The following is an 8696-nucleotide window of genomic DNA, read 5'->3' on the forward strand; positions in this document are numbered from 1 at the left end:
AGAGTTGGTAGATTACATTTCCTCCACTTGGTAATTTTATTCTAATAAAAAGAGTTTCCTTGAGTATAAATTTAAGTATAAATGTCATGTTTCTGCTCATATTCATTTTCTTTACTAAAATTAGCAGGTTGGGAAATATCGCTAACCCACTCACACTATGCAACTTACTGGGCGGTTACAATAGATAATCGACAATAGGTGCAGGAGTAGGCCATTCGGCCTTTCAAGCCAGCACCGCCATTCAATGTGATCATGGCTGATTATCCCCAATCAGTACCCCGTTCCTGCCTTCTCCCCATATCCCCTGACTCCGCTATCTTTAAGAGCCCTATTTAGTTCTCTCTTGAAAGCATCCAGAGAACCGGCCTCCACCGCCCTCTGAGGCAGAGAATTCCACAGACTCACCACTCTCTGTGAGGAAAAAGTGTTTCCTCGTCTCCGTTCTAAATGGCTTACTCCTTATTCTTAAACTGTGGCCCCTGGTTCTGGACTCCCCCAACATTGGGAACATGTTTCCTGCCTCTAGCGTGTCCAAGCCCTTAACAATCTTATATGTTTCAATGAGATCACCTCTCATCCTTCTAAACTCCAGAGTGTACAAGCCCAGCTGCTCCATTCTCTCAGCATATGACAGTCCCGCCATCCCGGGAATTAAGTACAGAAAGTACAAGGAATCTGAGTCATAGCTTTTGGTTCCGTTTTTTAGTTCAGTTTCATGTACTAACCCCCAGACAGGCTAGGATCGCCGGAGAAAGCAACGTATCAGGATGCACCACAGCTCCACCCAAGACTGCAAGGAATTGCAGAGAGCTACGGACGCAGCCCAGACCATCACACAAACCAACCTCCCTTCCATTGACGCTAGACAAAAAGTCTGGAGAAACTCAGCAGGTGAGGCAGCATCTATGGAGCGAAGGAAATAGGTGACGTTTCTTCAGTCTGATGTGGTGGTTGGGGGGGGGGTGGTGGGGGGGTCGGGAAGAAGAAAGGAAGAGGCAGAGACAGTGGGCTGTGGGAGAGCTGGGAAGGGGAGGGGAAGGAGGGAGAAAGCAAGGACTACCTGAAATTGAAGATGTCAATGTTCACAACGCTGGGGTGTAAACTACAAGACAATTTGGTTTGTCCCATACCGGACCGCCCTTGTCCCATATTTGACTACGACTACTCGGGTCGAGGGGTCTGTCGGGTCAGAGTTTCTCCAGCATTTTTGTCTACCTTTGATATTTCCAGCATCTGCAGTTCTTTCTTAAACCTCCCTTCCATTGACTCCATCTACACCTCACGCTGCCTCGGCAAGGCCAGCAGCATCATCAAGGACCAGTCGCACCCTGGCCACCCCCTCTTCTCCCCTCTCCCATCAGGCAATAGATGCAGAAGTGTGAAAACGCACACCTCCAGATTCAGTTTAAGGAAGAACTGCAGATGCTGGAAAAACCGAAGTTAGACAAAAAATGCTGGAGAAACATCAGCGGGTGACACAACATCTATGGAGCAAAGGAATAGGTGACGTTTCGGGTTGTCACCTTTTTCTTCGCTCCATAGATGCTGCCTCACCCGCTGAGTTTCCCCAGCATTTTTGTCTACCTCCAGATTCAGGAACAGTTTCCTCCCAGCTGTTATCAGGCAACTGAACCATCCTACTACAACCAGAGAGCAGATCCAAAGACGTACAGTTTTGTAGGTTAATCGGCTTTGGTAATATTGTAAAATCTTCCCCAGTGTGTGTCGGTGTTAGCGTATAGGGGTGATCGCGGGTCGGCGTGGACTCGTTGGGCCGAAGGGCCTGTTTCCACTGTGTATCTCTAAACTAAACTAAACCAAAACACTCTCAGTCTGAAGTAGGGTCTCGACCCGAAACGTCGCCTATTCCTTCTCTCCATAGATGCTGCCTCATCCGCAGAGTTTCTCCAGCTACCTCTGGCTAAAGAAAGGCATTTCTCATTTCCATTCTAAAGGAACGTCCTTTTATTCTGTGGCTGTGCCCACTGGTCTAAAGGGCCTGTCCCACTTGGTTTTTTCGGTGACTGCCGGCATCATTGACTGACGTATTAGGGTCACCGAAAAATTCACGGCGTGATAGAAACATAGAAACATAGATACATAGAAAATAGGTGCAGGAGGAGGCCATTCAGCCCTTCGAGCCAGCACCGTCATTCATTGTGATCATGGCTGATCATCCCCAATCAATAACCCGTGCCTGCCTTCTCCCCCTATCCCTTGACTCCACTAGCCCCGTAGAGCTCTATCTAACTCTCTCTTAAATCCATCCAGTGATTTGGCCTCCACTGCCCTCTGTGGCAGGGAATTCCACAAATTCACAACTCTCTGGGTGAAAAAGTTTTTACTCACCTCAGTCTTAAATGGCCTCCCCTTTATTCTAAGACTGTGGCCCCTGGTTCTGGACTCGCCAAACATTGGGAACATTTTTCCTGCATCTAGCTTGTCCAATCCTTTTATAATTTTATATGTTTCTATAAGATACCCCCTCATCCTTCTAAACTCCAGTGAATACAAGCCCAGTCTTTTCAATCTTTCCTCATATGACAGTCCCGCCATCCCAGGGATCAATCTCGTGAACCTACGCTGCACTGCCTCAATCACAAGGATGTCCTTCCTCAAATTAGGAGACCAAAACTGTACACAATACCCCAGATGTGGTCTCACCAGAGCCCTATACAACTACAGAAGAACCTGTCTACTCCGATACTGAAATCCTCTTGTTATGAAGGCCAACATTCCATTAGCTTTCTCCACAGCCTGCTGTACCTGCACGCCAACTTTCAGTAACTGGTGAACAAGTGCAGAGATGATTTGCCAGGACTCGAGAGTCTGAGCTACAGGGAGAGGTTGAGCAAGCTAGGATTCTTTTTCTTGGAGTGCAGGAGGGGTGATCGTATAGAGGTGTATAAAATCATGAGAAAAATAGATTGGGGAAAAAATCGCCAAGTGGGACAGGCCCTTAAGACTCTCCCACTGGTGGAAACATCTTCTCCAATTTCACTCTGTCTAGGCTTTTCGCTATTTGGCAATCGCTTCGGCATTTTGAACAGCAAACCTTTGTCTGGCTGCCTGAACCTTCACAGTAAGACAGCAGTATTTTCAAACAGTGGAACTCAATATGAAGATTCACACCGGTAACACTCTGTGGAAGTGCATCTGTTTCACTCGGAAACCAGCATGCGATCTGTCCATTAAACCTCTCGCCTGTTTTCATTCCGTTCTGCTATCTTTTTGCAGAGTTTATCCCCGTTGGGTTTCACCCAATTTAAGAAGCCTTTCTTTTCATGATTCAGGTACAGTTTCTTCCCAGCTGTTGTCAGGCAACTGAACCAACCTCTCAGCAGCCAGAGTGCGGTCCTGAACCCCCCCCCCCCCCGCATCTATCTCATTGGAAACCTTTCAACTATCTTTAATCCAACTATACCTTGCACTAAATGTTGCATGTACCCTTTATCCTTTATCAGTACAATGTGGACAACTTAATTGTAATGACATGGGGAGAAGGCAGGAACAGGGTACTGATTGGGGATGATCAGCCACGATCACATTGAATGGCTGTGCTGCCTCGAAGGGCCGAATGGCCTACTCCTGCACCTATTGTCTATCACGTACAGTCTGAAGAAGCGTCTCGACCAGGGGCCACAGTTTAAGAACAGAGTGTCAACCATTTAGAACGGAGACGAGGAAACACTTTTTCTCACAGAGAGTTGTGAGTCTGTGGAATTCTCTGCCTCAGAGGGCGGTGGAGGCCGGTTCTCTGGATGCTTTCGAGAGAGAGCTAGATAGGGCTCTTAAAAATAGCGGAGTCAGGGGATATGGGGAGAAGGCAGGAACGGGGTACTGATTGGGGATGATCAGCCATGATCACATTGAATGGCTGTGCTGCCTCGAAGGGCCGAATGGCCTACTCCTGCACCTATTGTCTATTGTCTATTGACCCAACACGTCACCCATTCATTCCATCCAGAGATACAGCCTGTCCCGCTGAGGTACACAAGCTTTTTGTGTCTGTCTTTAGTCTTTTCTTTGACTGTAGAGCAGGGAACAAAAAAACCTTCTCCCTGTCCCTGGCAATAAACCGAGCTAATATAGTCAAAACAGAGCGAAGAAAGAAATGTATCTGATCATTCCATAGTGCTGCGTCACGTCCTAATGTATGATCTTGTCATTGAAGATTTTACCACTCCTTTCCATAATAAATCGGGAAAGGACTGACTGACCTCTCCCCCTGCCTGGTACGGCTGGAAGCCGTTCTGACAAGGTGTAGCTTTTCAGCGATTGAACACTTTACACTAGGGAAGAGGATATGGTCCTGGTTTTACATTCGAACTTTCCTTCCTGTTACAACAGCGCAGCGAACCCCAGTGATAGCTCATGAGTTTGCCTTTGTACTTGACTGGATTGTGTTAGTCACCCCTTGAAGGGGATTGGTACTGAAGCTTCACCTACTGTTCTGCAGATGTCTTTATTCTTTATTCGGGCACTTTGATATTTTCTTCGTCTCAGCAATTACCATCAAATCTGCCAGCTGCAGTGAGACCGACAACCGCTTTTGTTGTTTCACCTTTAGTTTAGTTTAGAGATACAGCACGGAAACAGGCCCTTCGGCCCACCGAGTTGATAGTATAGTTCAGAGATACAGCATGGAAACGGGCCCTTCGGCCCACCGAGTTGATAGTATAGTTCAGAGATACAGCGTGGAAACAGGCCCTTCGGCCCACCGAGTTGATAGTATAGTTCAGAGATACAGCACGGAAACAGGCCCTTCGGCCCACCGAATTGATAGTATAGTTCAGAGATACAGCACGGAAACAGGCCCTTCGGCCCACCGAGTTGATAGTATAGTTCAGACATACAGCGTGGAAACGGGCCCTTCGGCCCACCGAGTTGATAGTATAGTTCAGAGATACGGCACGGAAACAGGCCCTTCGGCCCACCGAGTTGATAGTACAGTTCAGAGATACGGCACGGAAACAGGCCCTTCGGCCCACCGAGTTGATAGTATAGTTCAGAGATACAGCGTGGAAACGGGCCCTTCGGCCCACCGAGTCCATGCCAACCAGCCATCCTCGCACACCAACACTATCCTACACACACTAGGGCCAACTCACACTAATACCAAGCCAATTAAACTACAAACCTGCACGTCTTTGGAGTGTGGGAGGAAACGGGAGCACCCGGAGAAAACCCACGCAGGTCACGGAGTTTAGTTGTAACGTTGATCTTAATTTCAGGTTAATTGGCCCCAGTTTAGACATACAGCATAAAAACAGGCCCTTCAGCCCACTCTTCTCCATTGATGCTGCCTCACCCGCTGAGTTTCTCCAGCAGTTTTTGTCTACCTTCGATTTTTCCAGCATCCCCAGTTTCTTCTTAATCAATACCACTGTAATCGTCCGTGTCTTTTAAAGTATCTCCAAGTTTCACACTCGCTCAAATTCCTCCCTCAATCACTCAGTTCAGTCTCAGTTCAGTTCAGTTAGATGGGCCGAATGGCCTGTTTCCACCCTGTATCTCTAAGGCCTAAAGACCACTGCCCTCTTTACCTCTACCCCGTTGCGGACTCGGTGGGCCGAAGGGCCTGTTTCCATTCTGTATCACTAAAGTCTAATGCATTAAAATTAATACGGGTGTCTGGGGTTACGGGGAGAAGGCAGGAGAATGGGGTTAGGTGGGAGAGATAGATCAGCCATGATTGAATGGCGGAGTGATGGGCTGAATGGCCTAATTCTTCCCCTATCACATGAAAATTCAGGCAGGAGATGCCTGTCTATAGTTTATTTGCTTTCCGTTTACGGAGAGGGCGACGGTAATGTTTGTTTTAGGAAAGATGTTTCCTGCAACACAAGCCAGCAATTACCCCCCCCCCCCCCCCCCCCCCCCCCCCCCCCCCCACCTCACCTCCCCTCTCCCCCTCACCTCCTGCCCACTCTCCCTCCTGCAGGGAACATCTTCCTTCACGCACACATTCCTTGTTGTGTTATTTTTTTGCTTCCAAAATACATAATAACAGTGACAGTACTCAACAATCTTTTTGAAGTGAGCTCCTGCTGATTTCTTTCTCCCTGCTGGGTTTGGCATAAATCTCATCTGTGTGTGTGTGTGTGTGTGTGTGTGTGTGTATGTGTGTGTGTGTGTGTGTACGTGTATGTATGTATGTGTGTGTGTGTGCGCGTGTGTGTGTGCATGTGTGTATGCGTGTGTGTGTGCATGTGTGTATGCGTGTGTGTGTGCATGTGTGTATGCGTGTGTGTGCAGGTGTGCATGTGTGTGTGTGCCTGTGTATGTATGCGTGTGTGCGTGCATGTGTGTGCGTGTGTATGTATGCGTGTGTGCGTGCATGTGTGTGCGTGTGTATGTATGCGAGTTTGTGTGTGCATGTGTGTGCATGTGTGTGTATGCGTGTGCATGTGTGTGTGCATGTGTGAGTGTGTGCGTGCGTGTGTGTGCATGTGTGCATGTGTGTGTGCATATGCATGTGTGTGTGCGCATGTGTGTGTGCATATGCTTGTCCTTGCGTGTTTGCGGGCGTGTGTGTGTGTTAGTGTTTGTTTCAGTATGTCACTACCCATCTCCTCCGTGCTGCACTCTTTGCAAAGTTCCACAAACTGAATGCAATGCCGTTACTGTCTCCCTGCAGCCTGGCAGTTTTTGAGATGATCATTTCAAGAGTGAAACATCCGCAAAGCTGGCAGCACAGGTTCCAGGTACAGGGGCAAGGAACATGTACTATCAGGGGTCCTGTCGTGCTGGCCACTGAAGCTTACTCATTAGATGTGGTTTCTGGAGCAGCAGCATCTGTGCTTTGATTTGCCCCCTTCCTCTGCATCTAAACCAAATCCTTCTAGTTGTCTTCCTTGTCCGGTGACCTGGTGTGGGTGGATAATCGGCCTGTCTTGCACAGAGGGGTCTTCCCTCTTTCCCCCTCTGTCAGCTGAAAAGGACAGATCAGCTTCGTAGCGTTACACTCAAAACTGTCAGTGGACTCCTTCCTATACATCGGCGAGACCAAGCACTAGGCTAGTGTACAGATACATGATAAGTGAACAACGTTTAGTGCTGTGTAAAGCCAGCAAAGATAGTCCGAGCGTAGACAAAAATGCTGGAGGAACTCAGCAGGTGAGGCAGCATCTATGGAGAGAAGAAATAGGCAACGTTTCGGGTCGAGATCCTTCTTCAGACCAATGTCAAGTCTGTCCGAGGGTCACCAATGAGGTAGATAGTAGTTCAGGACTGCTCTCTGGTTGTGGTAGGATGGTTCAGTTGCCTGATAACAGCTGGGAAGAAACTGCCCCTGAATCTGGAGGTGTGCGTTTGTTTTCACACTTCTGTACCTCTTGCCCGATGGGAGAGGGGAGAAGAGGGAGTGGCCAGGGTGCGACTGGTCCTTGATTATGCTGCTGGCCTTGTCTTTCCGCTGACTGGTTAGCACGCAACAAAAGCTTTTCACTGTACCTCGGTACATGTGACAATAATCTGAACTAAAGAAAAGAAGGTAGGCAGAAAGCTGGGTAACTCAGCGGGTGAGGCAGCATCTATGGAGTGAAGGAATGGGTGACGTTTCTGGTCGAGACCCATCTTCAGAAGAAGATCTTCCAAGGATTCAGATTCAGATTCAACTTTAATTGTCATTGTCAGTGTACAGTACAGAGACAACAAGATGCAGTTAGCATCTCCCTGGAAGAGCGACATAGAATATGAGCAATAAATATTTATTTACATGCATGCAGTCATAGTGTTTCCTGTGGGAGGAGTTTCCGGGGGGGTGATTGGCAGTCACCGAGGTACATTGTTGAGTAGAGTGACAGCCGCAGGGAAGAAGCTGATCCTGGACCTGCTGGTCCGGCAACGGAGAGACCTGTAGCGCCTCCCGGATGGTAGGAGGGTAAACAGTCTATGGTTGGGATGAGAGCAGTCCTTGGCGATGCTGAGCGCCCTTTGCAGACAACGCTTGCTTTGGACAGACTCAAGGACAAGAAGATGTCAGATTAAACGCGCGGAACACAAACTTAAGGGCCTGTCGCGGGGTGACGCCTGTTTGTTCGCGAGTAGTCGCCCAAAGACTCGTACCTTTTTCTGGTCGCCGCTGGATTTTCAACATGTTGACATTTTTCGGCCACCTGCTGCGACTATGCCGGGTGCCGTCGGCAAGTCGCCGAAAATGTTGCGTAAGCGGGACAGGCCGTTAAAGGTACACATTTGCCATCAGCGCCTAGTGATTAAAGTTGAGTTTTAATCAGTAATTAAAAACAAACTGCAACTCAAGTCCAATACAAGAAGTCACCAAGTCCACCTCCGCCTTCTTTGATAACTTTCCCGTGTTGCTGTCTTCATTTTAAAGCACAATTAGTACAACTTCAATTTCTCTTTGAAGATTAACCTTCAAAGGGAAGAATCAGGGAGCCACAAACACACAGCATGAGGCAGCAACTCAACAATGCTGTCTGCATTATAATTAACATCGAGATGGAACGGGACTTCCGACCATACTTGTTTTTCCTTCACTTTCGATTCCTCTGACTCTGAATCAGCACCCCATTCCTGCCTTCTCCCCATATCTCCTGACTCCGCTATCTAGCTCTCTCTTGAAAGTATCCTGAGATCCTGAGGCAGAGAATTCCACAGACTCGCCACTCTCTGTGTGAAAAAGTGTTTCCTCATCTCCGTTCTAAATGGCTTACCCCTTATTCTTAAAC

Source organism: Amblyraja radiata, chromosome 3 (genome assembly GCF_010909765.2).
Source record: "Amblyraja radiata isolate CabotCenter1 chromosome 3, sAmbRad1.1.pri, whole genome shotgun sequence".
Lineage (NCBI taxonomy): Eukaryota > Metazoa > Chordata > Chondrichthyes > Rajiformes > Rajidae > Amblyraja > Amblyraja radiata.